The following is a 21399-nucleotide window of genomic DNA, read 5'->3' as shown; positions in this document are numbered from 1 at the left end:
TGCTGCTTTCACCCTTCATGTTTCTTATTAGTTTGCTGTCTAAACAGTTGTGAAAGGGGGTAAAGTTTGATTTGATAATCAAGTTCCTAACGACGATGCCAGTTTTAAAGCTTTCTGTAGGACTGTGACAGCCCTCCGTGCCCCATTCCCTCCTTTACGTCCCTCACACTCCCTGGGGAATAATAGGAAAGGTCTGGGTTCTTCTTCAAAGAACGAGATCTTCAAGCTGACGTTGCCACGTCTGAATTGCTGCGTAGCTAAGACCCACATGTTAAGGTTGTTCTGCTTATTTCAGGCTCACATTAGGTTTTATGAACTTTAATGAACAGTAAGTAATAAATTCGCTGAAGAAATTGGGTTAGCCTGTGATTAACATTCAGAGTGATGCAGATGAGTGTACCAATGATGGGAACATGTGCTCCCATCACGATGAAATGCAGATGAGAGGCCCTGGAGCAAGCCCAAGGATGTGGGCCAGCGCAGTTTCATCTCTGTCAGCTTTAATCTGATCTCCAGCGAGTGTGCTGCCGGCCTGCGAAGGGAATCTCCGGCCCTGGGAAGACCTAAGTACAACTTTTGTTTTCTATTAGAGACTATTAAAACATGTTCTTTACAGGCAAAGCTCTACGACATAAAAGAGCAAGGCACTGTATCTAAAAACAATATTTCTAGCAGTAGGGAAGGGAAGGGAAAATGGCTGGTAGGTGCCTCTTGATTTGGTTTAGCTTTTATAACATGCTGCTTTACTGAACAGTCATTTTAGTCAATTGAAACCCAGCTGAGCCTCATCGTCTTATGACAGCCCTGTTGTACGGACAGAGAAAAAAACCACCCCCCCCCAGCTTTAAATGAAGTGCAAAGTAGTGCTAGAAAGGGAAGGAATAAATCAATTTTAAGTGGTAATCTATGAAGTTGGACAGAAAATGATGAGAAATGAAGCAACTGGTCATAGGAAATTGACCTTGAAAATGGTGTTTATCTTCAGGACACAGCGGCGGGGCCTCACTGCTTGCTCAGGTTTTCGCCTGAGGGGCTGGTTGGAGGTGGGAATTTAAATCAGAGTTTCTTTGCTTTGAATCTCCGCTGCTTTTGGAGGGAGTTTCTTTTAAGGTTTCGTACTCTGACAGTTGAGCCAATAGTGCTGCTTGAGAGCATCTGGCAGGGAGGCTTTGTGCCTTTGTCTCTCCTGTTCCACTCCGGCGCTTTAAAGACGCTGTATGTTTGGGAGCAGTAATTGGCAGGGGTCAGAAGTATAGCCACGTTGTGTAATAAATATATATGCAAGGAAGAGAGATGTTATTTTTATCCTGATTTTAATTGCCATGCAAAAAAAACACATTAAAGCAAGTAAAAGGACAAATGAGTAATATGAGAGTAAGTCACCTCAGCTATTTTAAATGATGGCACGTACTTGCACCAGAAGGGTGCTTATTGCAGTTTTATAAACACCTTTATTTAGAGAAAAGGTACAGAAGGACGTGGGAGACGGGATGTAGTGAGCTTTAACTGAAACTCCTCTAGCAAAAAACAACTGGCAGGCTGTGATTTCCATAACGTATATCTTCTTTCTAGGGCGGAAGGTCAGCAATCCTTGGGTTTAAAAAAAGGCTTTTTGGTTCAAGTGGCAATGATGTTGGTCAGCACTGCTTAGCATTGCTGGGGCGGCGAGTGAGCCGTGTGCCGCTCACGGTGGTGGCCCATCTCCTTTAGCTGCTCTGCAGCACCTTCTTACTGGTGCCGCAGTTATTCCCAGCAGAAAAGTGAAGGTACAAGCAGCCATCTGCCATGCCAGAGAGACTTTGCTGTTTTGACAGTGAGCAAAATAACCTGATATTATCATATACTGTTTTAGCATTTGTACAGAAAGCCTCTGTTTTCAGTTTACTGAAACATTACGAATCTTTCAGTCTGTGTTGGTGTCAATCTGAACCGTACCAGTGGGCTATCTGGTTTGCTCAGTTGTTTAATATAATCACTGACCTCCTCTGCAAATGCAGGTGCTGTTTCTGCCTAAGTCAGAGAGCAAACACCTACAGAAAGGTCACAGGGCTGCGCAGCTGTAAGTGAGAGCAGGTAATAGCCCTTAACTTTGTTATATTTTGGGTGGTGAGTTGTCTCAGGCTTTGATTTATCTCTGAGCTTCTGAGGAGTTGCTCGTGTTAGCCGTTGAAATAAGCGGTCTGGGAAATATCTGAAAGTAGCAATACCTTCTGCTTGTGTGGACACCGTCTGCCTTGGATCTGTGTATGGAAGAGCTTATTTTCCAGGATGGGACTGACTTGGGTTTGGAATTGCTCCAGCTCACTGCTGAAGGCACTTCCCTTGGCTGAGGGCATCTCCTGATCTGCTCAGCCCTGCACACCTGGCTTGGTAGGTGCACCCCGGGTAGGCAGGTGGGAACGAAGGGGATGATTTGCAAAGCAGGCAGATGCGGGTGATTCCCAATTAAGCTCCACGAGGAGGAGGAGACGGGGGCAGCGTGCGAGAGGAGCCTGGCGCGCAGCGGGTCTCGGTGGAAAACTCGTATTGATCAAGTGCTGGTGACATTCAGCTCGGTTGTATTATTACAGTGCTTGTGCTCTGATGGAAAACTAACAAATAATAAATCTAAGTGATGTTTTCAGACTGTGCAAAAATGAGGAATTTCAAAGTAAGCTTTCTCCTATCCAGATATTTAAAATTCAGCAAGCTTTTTTTGTCCTGGGTCTTGAGATGTTAATGACTTTGACTAATTGTCAACACCACCAATTACTATGACTGATACCTTATCATTTCCCACAATGAGCAATGCTAATTAAAATTGATTGTGCTGCTGTTCTGGCACAGCAGCAAGTTTCCTTTTCATTTTTTGTTTAAACATGAGCTTATTGTGCCGATTTGGTGAATTAAATAAGGAAAGCTCATTATTCTCATGTTTATTTTTGAGCAGGGGTTTTAAGCCGCATTGGAAGCCAGTTACAAGTGTCAAAAAAATAGAGGGGCTTGAAAGAAATGCATTTTTGGAGTACAAAAACATACACCTAATAATAATATTTAGCACTTTTATACCATAGTGCTTTTAAGTTGATCACATCTCTGTACAAACTTAACTACTCCTATTATCTCTGTAAGGTGAATAAACACTATTACTTCTGTTTCACAGATCCTGAAGCTGAGACATAGGAGCTTTGATTCTCTGTAATAGCAGTGCACTTCAAGCTATTCACTTCAATTAGATTACAAATATCTGTTTTGCAGCAGGGTGAGCTAGGAATGAGGCCAAAGACTGGTTAAGTGATTTGCAAGACTGACTTGCTTCAGTTTGGTATGAGCTTAGCCTTTTATATCTCGCTAATGTTTCGAAAGTGTGGGGTTTTTTTCCCCTCCCAAAGATAGCATCATGGAGATGTTGGGCTGCCCTGTGCTGTCACCTCCCAATAAACGTTGATGATGCGTGTAGGGCACCGGTGTTGATGAGAACTGATGACATGCTGTCTCATGCCCTCTCTCTGCACAAGCTGCGTCGTCTTCTGCATCTGCTGCATCTCCACTGGTCGGGAAAGGCTGGGAAGGCTGCTTGGGGGTGGCTGGCCTGTAGAGTGGGGTGGTGCCTTGAAACTCATGTGTTATGTATTTCCTATGGAGCACTGCAGTGGCGGTTTGAATTCAGCTGCTTTTTTTTCTATTTTTCTGTTTTTTTTTTTTTTGAAAATGTGAACTTTTCCGTGGGGCATGTTTATGGGGCATTTTGTCGATGGGAGATGCACCCGTTTTCCAAACTCCTCTACCTTTAGCCTCTTCTGAGTGGCTGATTGCGGTTAATTGCATGAGACTGTGACCTTATCCTGTTGGAGATTGATTTAATCTGAGCAATTGGTTCATTCCATGATCAATATTAAAGAGTTAAAATGTAATGGATATAAATGCATGAAATTGCCTGAGATATGTCTTTACTTCCTTGCACTTAGTCCAGAAATTTGTGTCATCTATTCCGCAGCAGTTATAACGAAATGCTGTCTTTTCAAGAATTCTGCTTGTTACACGTGTACTCTTTCATAAACAAGGTGTCTCTTAGGTCTTGATAGAAAAGGAACCCATGTTTGCTTGCACAGTATCTTGTGTGAACAGTTATAGAGGAGACTCTCAGTCAAAAAATGTTTCACGTTTATTCAGGAAAAAAAATATTTGGCTCTTGAAAGCAGCGTAAAAACATTTATTTTACAGATAGGAATTACAGATTACCAATAGAAGAATCATAACTGAAAAGTAAATAGTCGGCCTTGAGCACTATTTCTTTTGTTATTTACAGCTGCGTGAATTCCCCTTGAGCGTCGGTTTCTCTTCTGATCCTGATATGAGCCGGGAGTAACCTGATAAATCTGCAGAGCTCCTTGTGCCATAGCACCATGATTGGCTTTAGTGCACATGCTCCCTGCTGCAAAAAGCTCTTGATCTGTCCCTCCTGCTCTGTCGCTGGTGCGCACAGGGACCCAGATCAGGTGATGAATCTGGCTGAAAACTAATTAAAAAAAAAATTGTTTTCAGGGCTGACCAATTCTTCGGTGTGGTTGTGTGAAAGCTGCTGGGGCACCAGGCAAGGGGGCTGGGAGCCCGGCAAGGGAGCCCTAAAGCCAGACTACATCCTGCAGCGCACCCGGAGCTGGTGCCGGATGGAGCTGGCCCTGGCAGCAAGGCCTCACGCTGTCTCTCTAATGGTCCTCTCCTGAGAGTTTCACCTAGGTTAATTTGTTTGTGTTCAGAAAGTGCTAGGAAATGCTGCTAGAGAAGTGCAAAGTGTCCTTACTGGAAGTAAGTGCTCCCTTTTTAGCAGTAAAACACCCGAAAGGAGTGGTGGCGGATGTGCGGCTGACACGCAGTGATGGCACCATTATCAGAAGATGATGTGTTGCCATTAGCACATGAAGCTGTGAAATGACATGCCAAGTATGTCTTTTTGAAGCACCTTGGACCTAATTCTCCTCATCTATGTTGTTTCTCCATGGACTACGCTGAGGTTGCTCGTGATTTACACTGTAAAATAGCCAGAGAAGAGCCATGCCCGACTACCGTCCTCATTGTAATAAAGAGTATGTGGGGACTGAAGTTTTTGCTTTCTCTTCTATTTCCAAATCTCCCCTGGAGTTTTGTTGTGAAAAATCAGTTATAAAAATTGGAGGAAGGAGGGAAAATACGTCATTTGGGTTGTGATTTGCTGTTAATTAAACTTTACCGTGACACATCCTCCATGTCAGGGGATTCCTGACTCTCATCTCAGTGGCCTGGTAGAACGGAGGAGCATTTCCAGTGAGATCAATGCTCATTATTATTATCCTCGTTATCATCATGATCCTCATCAGTATTTGTTCTACAACGCTGGCTGTGGAGCAGAAACACAACGAGAGATGACCCTGGCCTCTTCACATTCAAAACCTGCTGTTTTAAGCAGATAAGACAGGCAAGGGTTGGGAGGGGAGAGGGGGACGGCGACTCATCTGCGATCCCGGAGCAAACTCATGGCCGAGCATCAGAGCTAACTACTCTGAAATCAAAATCAGGCTTTCTTTCCCCTGTAAATGACATGATGAGATAATCGATTTTCATTATTTTCATCAGAGGACAAGCACTCACGCACAGATCAAAAGCCACAGAGCACAGGAACGTAGTGGTTTTTGGAGACAGATTTTAGCTGTATGAGGCTCACACCTGCGAACGAGAGTGTCTCAGAGGTAGGTGGGAGTGGAGTCTGGCTTAATAACAGGTGAGACACAGCAAGCGTGGGCTGTCAAATTTGGTACCTGTTTCCTACAGGGAGAAGATCTAACATGGAAACATTGAGGCCTACAGCCTCAACCTGTTCACATCCGGTACCATAAATAGGATTTTGAGAACGGTCCTCCTTCCCTCCTCACAGTCACCAGAGCATTGCTGTGGGGAAAATGCTCATTTTCCACTCTCAGAAAGAAGAGTTGGCAGGAAGTCCAGCAAGATTTACATACCCAGCAGCAGTTCTTCCTCAAGGTGCTGTGGACTGATGCCAGGATGGGGGGGATGGTGGAGGGGGGATATACCTCAGGAGGAGAACAGAAATGAAGCAGGTTCAACTCCTCTTCTTTGTCCCCTTGAAGCAACCTCCTGAGACCCCGTGACGGTCACCGTGGGGACGCCACTGGCAGGAAACACCGAGAAAAGGGCAGACTGCCAGAAGCATCCAGCAATGTCCTTTCAATGTAGAAAACTGGGAAAACACTTCAGAAAGATTGTCTAGACGTGAAATGACATTTGGGGGCAAATCCAGGGGCAAACCTGGACCTAACTGACATCCCATTTTTGTCATGAACGATAACGAATGTAGGGCTGGAGGGAAGCTGGGCTCAGACCTTGAAGGAGGATACTGGTTGCAGACATACACTGGCAAGTCAGCCTCTTTCAGGACCCGTGTTGCTCTACGCGTGGAGCAGTGACAAAGCATTCATGTGGAGAAATACTTGCAGGAGACCTTTTACATGTGAAGCATTTGCTGATCTGACCTCCTTGTTTTACGGGGTGACCTCTTGTGAAAAGCAGCAAAAAGGAACACTGAAGAGGAGGGGTCCCTATGACTTAAGGGACCGGACGCTTTTGCTTAAAATGCTTAAACCCAGTTCTTTTGGGCACTTTGAAACAGAAAAGACTCTTGCCAGTCTGTCTGCTCATTTGTTTTGGCTTGAGATGCAGGAGGATGGTAGTAATTTCTGTGACTTATGTTCTGCCATTCAACTAGTAATCGCACGGATGTGTCCTCGGTGCCGGTTGTTTCTCTTTTCTGCTGATCTCGTCTGGAGGGCAGGAAGCAGATTGAGTTGTTAAGGCCCTCATGTAGAAGTGGTTGTTCAAGCAGTTGTGCTCTGTGCCACAGGAAAAGCTGAAGCTATCTCTTTAACAGCTTCTGAAGGGTTTGGGGTTCCTGAAAAAGATCAGAACTAGTCAGCTTACTTCCAGCTTGATGAAAGAGGTGTTAATCCTACTGCTCATAAAGAATTTAAGAATATAAATGTATGAGCTGCAGACTGGAAGATTAGAAGAACACTTAAATAAATGATAGAGGCAGGATTGGCAGAAAGGCTATCATGCTGGGATAAACTTCTGCCCTCGTTTGGGTTAGACAGTTCCCAGCCCCTCTAGAGCCTCCCAGGTATGGAGGAGTCATTGCCAGTGTCCCTGCCTATGGCCAATGTCCAGCGGTCCCTCTTGTGTCACTCAAACACCGTCTGCAGGTCCTGTACAGCGCATTTATCTCTCTGTAGGACGCCGGTTTGATGGCAAGCTCTTCAAAGTATACTCTTGGCAAGAAAGACATGCCTGTCAGGGAATGGGCGTGTGAGATCGCTAATGAGCAAACACCTGGGGAGTACAGGCTTCGGCACCCGTAACCAAGTCTAGACCTTCCTACGTCTTGCAGACTCTTATAGGAGATTTGCACCTATGATTAGAGACACCAGAGAGCATGTGAGACAATCTCCATAAAAGTCAGCAGAGCCATAAGCAAGAGATTTCATGGATGAATTTGGAGTGGCTCTCTGAGCGCTGTTGTCTTGAGGGCGTGAGTGAGGAGTGCCCAGTCTGATCTGTCAGTCAGGAGTTATTCCCATAGCTGAAGGTGCGTGTTGTCATTGAGAAGAAATGCTCGATGGCTAAGTGGGCCATTGAACCGCTTACACATTACGTGTTGGGGAATCACGTCGGCGTAATCACAGTCTCTGAGTGGGATAAAGAGTGCAAGAACGGCAGGCCCTTAGCTCCGCATGGATGTGATGGGGCTGCGAAGCAAAATAAAACCTGGGCTTGTACTCATGAGACTGGGAGGAGGAGGAGGAAGCAACTTCTGCTCAGAGGGTCTGTGGCTAGCGACGTGGGAGCCTGTGCTGTGCTCACAAATGCGTGAGGCAAAGAGATAGTTTTGATCTGTTCTTGTGGCAGTTCCAACATACCAGCTGTGCCTCATTTTTTTCATGTGGTGGTAGCTGGTATCCCCTCTCCTGGGATTTGCACTGGGTTACAAGCATTTTTTAAGGTAATTTTATTTCTTTAAATACTTGTGTAAGAGAGAAGCTGTATTTCTGAATATCTAAGTATTCATAAAATTGGTCTATAAAACAGAGAACCACACTAACTAATTGCAGAAAGGAAACAGAATGCTTCTTTTTCTGAAAAAAAAACCATTATAGCATTCCAGATTATAGAATTAATGCATCACTCCAACAAAAAAAAAAAATGTCTTCCTTCTACTCCTGCCTAAGATAGCTGCAATGTTGAGGATCTGCTCAGGTTCATCCTCACAGTCATCTGCACAGTGTGAGGGAGCCTCCCCGCTGTCTGCTCAGAGTCCTGCCTTAGCCTGGAGTGCACTGAAGGTCGCTACAGAAACTTGGTTTGGGGAGATGTGTTGGTTGCACCAAAGTATTTTGTGGGTCAAACTCTGGAGGTGAACCCGTGTCCCATTAAAATGTTTGCTGTGCGTAAAAAGAGGTTTGGGGCTCTTGCAGCCCCAGAGAAGGTGGCAAGCTGCTGCTTCTCCTGTGAACGTTATGACCCAGCATGTTTGCCTAGCATGTGGGTTAATGGGCCGTGGCTCAGGCTTGCCAGCAATTGCCCGTGACTGTAGCACTACTGTGATGTTCGACCTCTTCTGGCCCTGAGCCGGAGCGGGCTCCCCTTTGGGTGAGATCTCTGCTGCTCTTGGCAGCAGGCTACAAGGCTAAAAAGCTTTTTATGCACTTATACAAAATGGCTGTCAGGGAAAAAATGCACAAAATACTTCCCTCTTCTGAAGGGCTCTTTTACAGCGATGGGTATATTTTAGCATTACGGGTTTTCCTGATGTATTTTGCTGAAAGGCAATGAGATTGCCACTGTGTGTCTGTGTGTGGGGAGCAGCCGCTGGTGTTCAGAGCCGGGTGTCGGGCCAGCTGTGAGGTTCACAGACATCCATCTGCCCCCCTAGAGTACTGTGCAGCTCATTAGCACCGTCCCTCCAGCCGTAGGAAGCACATAGACACTCAGCAGAATGGATCAGAAACGCTTACTGGTGCCTGGACTCATGGAAAAAGTGTATATTGTGCAAGGCAAATAGCAGGATATTTCATATTTTTCATTATTAATTTTGAATCCATACAATTAGCAGTACAAAAGAAAATAATATTTTTATCCATTCAGTCTAATGATAAAATAATACTGAAGGAAAAATATTGATCCCTATCTTGACCTCTCTCTCTTTTAAAATATGAACATTCATTGCTTCACCCATCTGTCTTTGTCAGTGCATTGCTGATAGCAGCATTCACAGTACATCTTGCATGAACATCATCCCCACTGTCCTATCCCCTTCCCTTCCCTTCCTGCCACCAGTACTTACCTCCCTGTCTTTCCCTTCCTGGGGGTGATGAGGAATGTCTGCTTGGTGGATAGAAAGGAGAAAATGCTGTGTTGTGATAGGGAAAGAAAAGGATCCATGGAGCTACAGACCACTAAGCTTTTCATTCATACCTGGTAAACTGGTTCAAGTGATAAGAAAAGAGAAAACACCTGGGAGATCCTGATAAGATCAGGCTTATCCAATAGAAAGGTGCTATAGGATATGGCTGGAAGTGATAGCAAAAGCCTAGGCTTGGTGAGGCAGTGGTTCACTTACAGTCTTTCACTCTTAATCTGTTAGAAGTCTGCACTTGTCAATAAGATACAAAGCGAGAGGAACCAGTTTATCTCATTTATTTATGATTTTGAAATGTCTTTAGCAAGGCTTCTCGTAGAAAGCAGTCAAAGAGACAAGGCAGGTAGGTGAAAGGCAAAAGCAAAGTCTTGAACCAAAGCCAGGCTAATGGACAGGAAGCAAAGATTAGGAATAACTGAGCAATTCCTATCATGGCAAAGGGTTAAATGGGGGGTTCCCTGCAAGCTCCAAGGTGTGTGAGGTCTTTGATCTTGGACAGAGAAGAGGGAGAAGTGCATGAGATTTGTGGATAGCCACTGAGGTTGGTCAAGTCCAGGCAAGACAACGAGGATGTTCAGAACAGCCTTTACAAGCCGATAAGTATGCGACACAACATCCAAAGGTTGTTCAGTGTTAATGGATGGCCCTTGCCCACCCTGTGGTTTGTGTTTGAACTGCTGTAGTCAAACTAGAAACAAGCCTCTCTTCGGTATTGCTGCCCATGTGGTAAAAGGTCTTGGTGGGTCTGCTGATGGGACAAGATATGACCCATCCCCTTCACTGATAACCCATGGGTTAAATCCTGCAGTTCTGATTTGTGCAGGACACCAACAGGGACTTGGCACGCGGCGTCTGCCATCGGCCCTCCTTTCCTTGCTGGTCCTATAGAGCTGCCCGCTCTCTACCCCATGTGGGTCAGCGTTGCAAGGAAAACTGTACTGGTGGCTTCCAACTCCCATTAATGATCCTTCTTCAGATGTACAGAAGGGTTAAACAAACGGTATTATCTAAAACATAGTAATGGTAGTCTGCATCAGTGTAGTCCCGTCAGCCATGGAACTCGAATTAGGAGGCTTCACATGTCAGTATGAACAATTTTCCAAATTTCCCAAAATATTGCTGGGAATTTAAGCTAGATCTTCTGACTCCCTTTAGATGGTAGATCTTGTTTCTTGCAAATATGCATATCTGAGCCTTTGTTGTAAACAGAAATTTGGAAAAAGAATGCAAAACATAGTATTTGTCTGCTTTGCTTGCTGCTCTGTCTTTTGCAGCTCAATGTGTTCCCGGTGATGTTGACTTAAAAGACCTCCTCACCTCTGATCCAGGCTGCCTCCTGGCTTTCTGCACTTCCCATCCTTCTCCCTCTCCCTACCACCTTTTTAAAACAGATGAGAGCCACTAGGTGTCTCTTTCAAAAAGGGGGACTGAAGCCATGAATACTGGTAATTAGCCCAGAGAGCCTTTTACGGAATTGAAATGTTGCATTGTTATGATTTGGGAAACAAAAGCTGAGTGCGAACTGTAACACTTAACTATGGAATTCCACTTTATTTTTCTCTAATATGGGCTAAGCTGCCTTACAGCAATCTTTTAAATGTAATGATTGAGACTATTATAGGAAATACTACACAAAGCAACGTTTTTTGCAGCCTAAATAATAAGTAGGGCAAGGTTTTAAATGAGGCTAGAGTAATGAATGCTGTACAATAATTTTGATGATAAATTTCCCCGGAGGATAAAGTGGAAGAACAGAAGCAGGCTGTATTTAATCATGCAAAGTTAAAGGAGCGCAGACTAACAAATATTTATAGAAATGTACAATCTTTCTAACCTTTTCTAGCATATTGTTGCCCCTTTTCACCTGAGAAATTTAGCAGAAATTCCAGGGTTTGGTGTATAATAATTAGAAGGAGGAATTGCCCACAGAAGGTCAAGTGTTTCTTTGATGTGGTGCACAGAAATTCCTGTTTCCTGCATGCTGGAGGAGGCAAACAATAAGACATTTGTTTTTCACAGCTATTTCATTCATCAGCGAGCCTGAAAGGCTTGCTTTGAGCAGATATACAGCATGTGAGGGCACATTCTGCAGCTGCTCTTCACCTAGTATTGACCCAAGGAGATATGTCCCCACAACACAGCACAGCACCGGGGCAGAGATGCTAACTTTGCTCCCAGAAGCAATATAGTTGCCTCGGTGCAATGCCACGTTCAGAATAATAAAAGGCCGACTCCTTGCATTGCAGAGGCGGAGATCTAGGCTTGCGCTTATGGAGCGAGCTCAAACACTTTCCCTGCACCTCATCGCACGGTGGAGACTTGCCCTTGGCAGGCCCCTTCCACAGGCCAAGCTCCAAGTTGTGGTGCTCCTTGGCTGTGGTTTCTTCTGGCTTCTGCTCTTTGCTGCGTGTCTTGTGGAGGCGTGCAAAATTCAGAAAATAGAGGCAGCAAAAAACCTCACTGTGTCACGGCACAGGCTTAGCATGTGCCTGGTGGTTCTGCAGAGACACAGACTTGTTTTTGGGTTAGGCAGTCGTTCCGTCAAGCACAGGGTTAAGTTGTTTTTTTTTTAATAACTCTCTTAAAAATAGGGTGGTTTTAGTGTACTTTAGCTCAACTTATAACACTATTCACTTTGCAGAGGCAAGAACCTGAAGATCTCTGTTCTGCTGATAGATACTTAAAACATAAATTGATTTCCAATTTAGGGGTTAACTTTTGAGCTCTTAGAAATGCTTTTGATATCAATTTTCACCTTGCCTAATGTTCATTATGTGCTGAACATTATTATAATAAGCAAGCTAGGATCTCATCTGGTGAGATGATTAGTTCTAGTGACTTCAAGACTGTAATGGGCAAAGATTTACTTGTCTTGTGTAAGCATTATCCTAGCATGAAATATCTGTGTTTAAGGCAATGACCTGAGAAATGTTTTTTTTTTTTCCGGCCTGGCATACACTTCCTCTCGTATTTCTTAGTCTATGTAGTCCATCCCTGAAATGATATAATAAACTAATTAATAGTGCTCTTTATTCCACTGATGTTGTTTTCCCCTAATAATTCATAGGAAATGAACCTGATGTCCAGAGATCGGGGTGCTGGATGGCTGAGCTTGCTTTAAGCAGTGAGACGCACATGATGAGCAACGCGTTCCTGTGTGATTACACCTCCAGTAGTGTTAGGAGGCACAAGGTCAAAAGGCTCAGTGACTTTAACTTCCTGAGAAGTGCTGCGTAATCCCCTGCAAATGGGCTGTCTAGGATGTCTTATTGCTGTATCAGAGAGGGAATTATTTCTTTTTAAAGGCAGACACATGAATTACCTCCGTAATTGGCACAGGTATGACATCACTGACTGCCACTCAGAAATCCTCTTTGTCTAGGATTTTAACACATTAATTTCAGGTTCAGGTCATGGGAACAAAGTGATTTTGTTAAAATGGTGTTTTATCCTCTTGGTGTGCTCGGAGTCCCATCTGCTTGCTTTGGTGAGGACAGTAACCCGTTGTGCTTTGCTTTGGGTGCATATTGCAAATTGTATTGCAGCGGCTTAGTATCAGGATCCGTCACTAAACGGCGTCACTAAACTCCTCCTGCAGCTCATCACACCCAGCCAGGAGGAATGTGGCTTGACTTCCTGCACTCAGGCTGGACTTCCAGCCTGGCCACTGGGGGACAGGGACAGCTAAGGAGGATGGAGCAGGGTCTGAGAGATGCCCATCCAGAGCTAGCAGTCATCAAACCCTACAATATTGGGTTCAGTCACTTTGAAAAACAAGGTTGGGGGCATCTAGGCTACTTGAGTCCTTGTCCCACAGTTTCCTTTCTGGATGTCTCATGTGTGGTCGCAGAAAGCAGAACAACTTGCATTTCACGTGAGGCACCAGGTCTGCTCCTGGGCCGTTGGAGGTGCATGGGGTGGCTTTGGGGAGAAGGCTGCTGGGCACAGAGAGGGACCGGCTGGGTACTGCTCAGCGTGCACCCGTGCAGCCTGTGCCCGCAGGGAAGTCTATGCTGCGATGCGTCACGCTGGCCCTCCCTCCCCACCTCCCGCCCCGGGTGCTCAAGGCTGGCTGGGACCTTGCTCCAGTCCTGAGGTTTTGTCGGGGGTGGCAGAGAGCCCTCGAGCCAGCTGTAACCTGGACTTGTGCTGCTCTCCCCTGCCTAAGGCTTATTTTAATTCAAAGTTTGTGCCAGAGTAAAATGCTTTGAACATTATTTAAAGTCAAGAACCCAAGCAATGGGGGAAGGGAGGGAGGGCAGGCAGCAAGGTGAGCACTTGGGGTCCAGGCAGCGCGGCCCTGATTCTAAAATCAATGTGTCGCCATCAAATTCTTTCAGCCTAGCACTGTCTTTTCCTTTTTATAGACAAACAGAACTCCAAAACAATAAAATCATCCTGATTTACAATTATTGTTGCTAAAATAAATACCCATAGGTTGCAGCTTTACTAGCCTGAGCAGATCAGGAGCAGGCCAGAAGGATGCTGTTCAGCTGGGTCGTGTCAAAAGGCCCATAGTTATCATAGCCAGCTCAGCTGCCTCCCTGAAAGTCAATAAAAATCCTAGGGAAGATCAGAATATGTAAAGGTCTCTTTATTTTAGGCCTGATCGAAAGAGTTTTACATTACAGTATTCACTTTGAAATTAGACGCTGAGTGGTTGGTATCGCTCCAGCAGCGTAGCCAGCGTAACTCCTACTTCGCCTAAGCCCTGGTTTGCACGCTGAAGGGAAGGTTTTTGGCCCATTGCTAATCCAGGGGGTAGGTCTTCAGGCTGGACTGGAAGGGGAGATGAGGTACCCCAGCTGGGGAGATCGCCCTCTTTTTTCCTCTCCGCTTTACAACCCATGGGAAGCCCTCTGCAGTCCCATAGCTTCATGCTGCTTCCGGAGGGGAGGCAGCCGTGGAGGGAAGGAGAACGTCTAGGAATGGGGGAGCATGAAACCCTCTGGGCGAGGGGATGTTGCTGCTCCGTTGTAGAGGTTTTTTGGGGTGAGGAATCATCATCTTGTGAGACGGCAAAAATTTAACAAAGAGTTTTAAAGGCTTAAAATAAATCTATCTTAATAACCCGCCTGCAGCGCTTTTTTCCTTAGGTGTGTTATAGAGGTAATGATACCTCTGCGGTGAACTCAATTAACCTGCTGCAACCTTCTGGGTGACAGGGAGTCCTAAATCTTCTTTTTTATGAGTGTATATGCAAGATTTGAAGCTATTCTGAACCTAGCATTGATAAATGCCATTTTCTAATTGGTGCCCATTTGTTTGTTTTTAACAGTGAGAAAGATATGGTGGCTGTGAGTGGGATCTAGTGTTCATGGTTGAAAAGAGCTTTCCGTACAGGAGTGAGGTAATTTTCTTCTTTTTTTTTCATTAACAGTGCAAATCTCTTGCAACCCATGGACGCCATTTGGGGATTTTGGTTGCTCAAAGATATTAGGAGATGGTGTTAAGAAATTCAGCTTTTTCCCTCTGCGTGGTTTTGTGTAGATGAACATACGTTGACAGTAAGAACTGTGCAGCTCTCCTCTGCCTCAGACTCGGTGCATCGAGTGCCCTTTGGAAGTGCCACCAGAAAAAAGATAGAAAGAAAAATTGATGTATTCAGGTTTTCACAGCTCAGGCAGTTTTCCTAGGGATGTTTCTTGTCTTGTGTGATGCATCCTCATAGGTGCAGGCCACGTCGGGAGGCTCAGTGATGTGCGCTCCCCCCTCGCCTCCGAGAGCTTCAAATGAACACGTTCTGCAAAGAGCAAAACGTGTCGCCTGGGAGGGAGGATGTCAGCAATAAATGAGAAAACAAGAGAAATGAATGATCCCCCATAATGCATACCCTATAATATAATCATTGTTGTTTGATAAAAGAGACAATTCTCACAACTCTCAGTGCCCTGCTAGGTATGTCTGGATATATTATTCAAAAAGGCACAATCAAATCTCTTCATTCAGTTGACAAATGGGAGCTATTCAATTCAGGATCTGTCTTTTATTTATAGCATATAGCAGGGTGATTTATATGCTAGCTGCAGATCTTCCAAAACAGTTTTAATTAGCAGCACTGGCTATTAGAGTCCTGTAGCTTTCCTGTCATAAGCATCTCCTTAAAATTGAATGGAAATCTTGCTCTCCGCCAGGCAGTGCTTCTCTCTCTTTCCGTGATGCAGGCAGGGCCACGCGCTGAGGTTGCAGGAGCCTGGGCTCTGTGTGCAGCAGTTTGCAGCTTGGAGGGGCTGCCGGGGGGAATGAGGCAAATGGAAAGTAATGCCATTTCTTGTTGGGCCTTGGAGACCCAGAGGAGTCCCTGGGGCATTAACGCTAATGTCATCGCAGTGCTTTGTGGAGCAGAAGGGCCGATGCAATGGCACGGTGGTATGGGGCAGTTGCCGTCTGGACCTGGACAGCCCTTCCCACCCATGCAACAGGGTACGCTTGGTGACACCAAGGTTCCTCCAGAGAAGCACAAGAAAACCTCAGGTGTACCAGGAGCAATGAACTCTACAAACTCTTGTTTCCAGCAAACCTGTGTCTCATGCTTGGAGGACGATGGATCTGAGAAGGCAGGAGCCCTGATCTCAGCATGTCCTGTGCTGGGACCATTCACAACATTTTTTTTCTGGTGTGCATTGGCTGATGATAGAGGTGAGTGTTTCCCCGAGCCGCTCCCTTCTGCACAGAGCTGCTCTGCCTCGTGGTCTAAGTGGTACCCCTGGGGTGCCGCGTGGAGCAAGGCGCGCTGTGGAAGCAAGCTCAGCGCCACCGCTAGCCCGAGTCTTGGCTGTTTTTGTGTGTCGCAGAGGAATGCGATCCCTTGGAAGCCTCTGCCTATCTGTCAAACCTGAGATCAGCCGACAGGTTCAAAAGTTATTTGGGGAAGTGATGACTGACAGAACAATTGCATGTCTTTTTTTTTTTTCTTTTTTCAGGAAACCGGGCTAAAAAAGCACACAGCTAAACATGAAGAGTATTTTCTGTTTCATGGGGCATGCATAGCCTACAGAATGGTGTGTTGTTACACTCCTGCTGATGCTCCTTTGACATGAGCCATGCAGTCGTTCTGTCTTCCTATCAAAAAAGCCTTTGTACTACTTGTCGTCATCGTGCAGCGTCTCTGTATATGTGTAAACTATACATTTACTATATCCCCTAGTCTAAATCCTTCTGCTGCCTGCAGGTAGGCAGTTCTGCTAAAGCTTTCTGCTTTGTTTAAAGCAGCTCATTGCCAGTCAATGAAATGTACTCTGCAGAACGAGAAAACCTTAGGAAATCTAAAGTTGTTGATTTACAGTAATACGAGAAAGAGGGGACATGAAAGCTGGACTCAGTCACAGATGCTTAGTGTCCTTCACTTGCTTAGCCCATCCTTCACTTGTAGGAGGTCAAGGAAGCAACCCGCAATTGAGAGAGAGAGATGGCAGAATAAAGTTCACTGGACATTTGTGGTGTGTAGGAGGCTGATGGGGAAACTAGGAAATAGGAGATGAGGGCATAAAAAAGCCCTGCTATGAACAGAGAAGTCCTGAAGCAAACGTGGTCAAATGGAAGAGGAGGCACTATATGGAACAGCAAGTGAATGGCAATTGTTTCTGCAGTTTGCAAGCGAGAGATGATGGGCTCCACAGACAGGATGGGGAAACAGCCAGGAATAATTCACAAATCGGCTAGCCTACACTACGAGAAGGTCAAGGTCCTCTGGCTGAACACAAGCAAGCTTACATTTTCAGTTTCGTTATCTAGGAAAGTCCTGTTTGGGTATGATTGTTTCCTTTTGTGAGCATATTGATAAAGCACATTATTTAAGAAAGCTTTCAGATTATTAACATGTCTATGTCTTGTCTTTGAGCCAAATGAGTCGTATTTGGTAAGCTGTGTTTGGATGTTACACTAAGTGCTTTTCTACTGCAATTCTAATAGAGTGTAGGGCTGAATTTGGTAGTGTCACCTATTAGTGATTAGAAAGGGAAGGGCTTTCAGTGCATTTGCAGAATCTGCTTTGATTGATAGTTTGGCCATTACACATTTCATCATGCTTAAATTTGGCCTTTTCAGTACTGAGGTTTCCTCTCAAAATTCCTCTTTTCCCCAATGTTTGATAAACATTTTTAATGTGTGAATTGGGGAAGGGAAAAAAGAAGAGGAGGGATGGTTTTGCTCATAAACACTTAAATATCAAATTATGCATTAGTCAGCGCTACAGATTGAACTCTGCCTGAGCAAGGTACTTGGAAATTACCAAAATATTAACATTGCAATTATTGAGCACAGATAATAGCTATGAATTATGGATGAGTCCGGTTAGCAAAATCATATCCGCCTAATGGAGAAAGGTATGATGGGAACGTGAGGGAAGATGATTGAGGAGTCCCTCGTAATATGTTCATCTGCTACTCTCAGTAAAGGCAGTCGCTGCTCCTTCTGCGAGCCTCTGCGAGCTCTTGCCGCTATGCTGGAGCTAGGTCTTTTCAGTGTGCCAGCTCAGCTGGAAGGCCTTAGCTTCTGGGTTTTAGTCGCCCTTGTCACTGTTTCCCATCACTGTGAAGCGGGCGCGCACTGCAAGGCACAGGACCTGCAGCGGAAATCGCTGCGGCGTTGAAACCTCGTCTTCCCGAGGAGGCTGCGAAGGGTGGGAACAATGCTGGATTGGTTGAGGAGCACAGGTCCAACGTTGCTGCTGATGTGCTATCTTATCTGGGGAAAAAAAACTTCCTGTCACTGCCTCTCAGTTCCCCCGTCTGTAAAATGAAGATAATGTCATGTCATACCTCCGCCAAGTGTTTTGACATCTATGAAGGAAAAGTGCAACCTAGAGGCACGCAGAGAACGTGGGACTGCCGAGCAGCTGCGGCAGGAGCCCCGGGCGGTGTGTGCTGGTAGGATATAGTCCTTCCTCCATGACCGGCAAGCCCAACGGGTTGCGTGGTGCAAGGTGGCCAGCCTGGCCTCTCGCTCGCTGTTGTGTGAGGGCAAGTCACGGGTGGTGCTGGCCCACAGCTTCCTGCCCGTTAGCTGTTCCGTTTGTATCTGGGCAGCTTCTTGCCTTTTCTTCAGCCACGTCTGTTTACTCCAAACAAAGCCAATTTTGGATTTACCTAATTTTTTAGAGGAGGGTTGGAATGTTTTTGAACTGTTTATAAGAAACTCTTGAGATTCATTATCTCTGTTATTCAGGCAGTTTCTATTGAGGTCTAATATGTGTTCACTCATTGCTTTAAAAGGTCTCTTACTGAATTTGGGATTTCCCAGGTAGCCCTGGAAAGGTCAGAGGCTGGAGGCAGCAGCTGTGAGCAGATGGGAAGAAGGGAGCTGGAGAGCTCTGCGGTGTAGGACAAACAGACGAAGAGCAGCTTGAGAAGGGGGCGGAAAGCCTGGTGAGACCTGGAGTGACACATGGTTGGGGAAGCTGAGTGGAGACAGTGGCACAGAGGAAACCCAGAGGAAAAAGAGTTCACAGAGAAAAACACAGCTGTCAAAAGAGAGAGAGAGAAGATGTCTTCATTATCTTAACCTGCTCGCAATCTTATTTTCCAAATTTTATCAAATCTGGGTGTATAACTGAATTACTTGTTGCAGGGAAGCCCGTTTAAAGAGTCTGGTTCGCAGAGGCCCACCACATGACAGATGCAGGAGCTGGCATAACCTTTTTTTTAATGTATGGCCATGGGGTGAATGTCTTGAGCACCTTTAACTCTTCCTTCCCTTGCGAGCCAGCAGAGGCTGAGAGATGGCTCCATGCCAGCTGTAAGCATGCAGTCTTCACTCATGATTTATTTAGGACTTGACTCCTGCTGGTGTTTGGAGGTACCTTGCGCCAAGGATGGCTCTGCTCAGGGCCCAGGGCTGTCGAGGTGCCTGCCCTGTGCTAGGGAAGCATGTGCCGCCTCCTTCTCCCAGTGTTTAAAGAAAGTAGATTTCTCTTTAAAGAGTTCGTGCCTCAGAAACATTGATGGAAAAGTTATGGGCTAGAAACATTTCCGTCCAGTCTGAAAGAGTTATACACACACAGTCTGGATATGAATGATCGAAAGACTGTGGGAAAGCTTAAAGATGTTGAGGTGAATGTACTGCTTTGTTCAGTGCCATGGGTTGGGCAAGGGCTCTTCAGCATGAAGAAAAGAGAGCTTCCAGTTGTGAGATTTTACAGTTTAATTCAGACATTAATACAGCAGAGAGAAGGCAGTCATGTGTTTGTACAATCAAAATAGCAATTCCCATACTGGATCAGCCCTGTGATGTATCTCACCCTGTTTCTATATGGACAGTGCTATATGTGTCAGGAAAAACAGCAGGATAAGGCATAAAAGGCAGTTATGGAAGGATTTTCCTGGAGCAAGCCTTATCTACTAATACTTGGCTCAAATCCTAACCCGAAACATGAGAGTTTGTTGTCCTACGGAAGTGAGGATGTTCTCATGACCTTCATCAACCTCTGTGCTTACTGCATCACCCAAGTCCATGCCTTGCTTGTATCAGATGGCAGTGTGTTCTGCAGGGGGAGGTTGTATTTAAAAACACACGTGGCTTTTTGTAAGGCCAGTTCTAAATGTAGTGTTTGTCAGCATCACCCTGTTGCCCAATTTTTTTTTGCTGAGAAGATGGTACGTCAGAGAACTTGCTCTGTATTCATTAAAACACTTGCTGCTCAAGTATACTTCCCCCCATCACTTGTCATTCATCACCTCTCGAAACTGGAAAAGGAACCAGTTTTCTGTGCCTCTGAAAATATTTGCTGCCGATTTCTAATTTTTTTTTTTCCTTCTCATTTTTTTTGTTTTGTTTTGTTTGTTTCTTCTTGTTTCTTAGCTCAGGTAACAAGTGTCTTAGCGTTTCAGCTGAGGATGGATACACAGAAATTTCCAGAAATGCCTCTAAAGTAATCTGGGTGCTCTGTCTCCTTCTGTTTTTTGGTCGAGAAAGCTTTGCACTGTGCATTACGGAGGCAATGAAACCGGGGTCTGTTGCACATCAGCTGTCCACCGAGTGTTTGCTGCTGTCTTCAGAAAAAGCGTTCCCGGAGCCGGCAGCGAGGAGCTGGGTGAACAGATGGGCCAGGAAAACACCTTTCTCTCTAAGCCAGTCCGGCGAATGAACTCATTATACAGCCAGTGGGCTGTCGCGTGAGCCTCATTAACCAGCGACTGCTCTAAAAAAACCTCCAGAAAGTGGTGCCTTGCCGGGAGATGAGCGCGGCAGCTCCAGCCGCCTTCGTGTCGTTGGGTGGGAAGGCTCGTTGCGCGTGAGGGGTGGCCAGGAGGGAGGCAGCTCGGCCAGGCAGAGCTTTGAGAAACAGGCACCAAAAAGCTTAATCAAAAAAAAAAAAAAAAAGACAGAAAATCCAGCTTTTGGGAATCAGAAAGAAAGCACAAAAATGTCGTGTGGCCACCAAACACATTTCCAGTTCTGGCTCTGCAATTTGGCCGCACCTGAGTTTACGGTGCCGTTTCCTTGAGTTTTAAGCCCTGCCAAGCATCTCCTAAAAAAGCCAGAACGTATTAACAAAATACGTGAAGGAAGTGCTTTATTAAGCCAAACAAGACGAGCTGAAAGCCCGGAGGTTATTTGTCGTATACTGGACAAGCAAACTGCTTTCCATCTTCCTCCTCTTCAGGAGCCCACTGGGAAGAGCATCACGGAGCTCCCCGCAGCCTTAGTGTCGGGCGTTTACCGCCGTGCAGCGTTCACAGGGCTGCCGGGGCGCTGCGAGCTCGGCAGCAAGGCAAACGCAATGGTCTTCCTCGCCGATTGTCGCCCGCTCATCAGCCAGCGTTTTATTAGCCAGCGAGGGGTAGCTTTGAAAGGCCAGGACAGATGAAACTGTGGGATTTAGCCAAAGGACTTTGCTAGAAACACTGAAAATGCTTCTGCGGCTGTCACAGGACTCCAGTTTTGCCCAGCAGCCGGTGGCACAGCGCTTGTAACCGGTGCTGCTGGGAAGACCCTGGCTTGTTCTGCTCCGGGAG

The 21399-nt window shown here is 45.7% G+C and overlaps 1 protein-coding gene across 23 annotated transcripts in view; it reads left to right on the top strand.

Annotated features, from left to right (window-relative positions):
* Positions 1-21399, top strand: part of DAB1 (DAB adaptor protein 1) — a 507009-nt gene that overhangs the window by 255322 nt on the left and 230288 nt on the right. For 13 of the 23 annotated variants that reach the window (XM_009683303.2, XM_068953291.1, XM_068953286.1 and 10 more), the window contains one exon: positions 14724-14795. The exons of 9 other annotated variants lie outside the window; for them this stretch is intronic. The gene's annotated coding sequence lies outside the window, so the exon portion shown is untranslated. Of the gene's footprint in view, positions 1-14723; positions 14796-15960; positions 16085-21399 lie in introns of all 23 variants that reach the window. One more of the 23 variants, XM_009683306.2, reaches the window with a different exon arrangement.

This window comes from Struthio camelus, chromosome 8 (assembly GCF_040807025.1).
Source record: "Struthio camelus isolate bStrCam1 chromosome 8, bStrCam1.hap1, whole genome shotgun sequence".
In the NCBI taxonomy this organism is placed as follows: Eukaryota; Metazoa; Chordata; class Aves; order Struthioniformes; family Struthionidae; genus Struthio; species Struthio camelus.
This window is presented reverse-complemented; position numbering and strand designations above follow the sequence as displayed.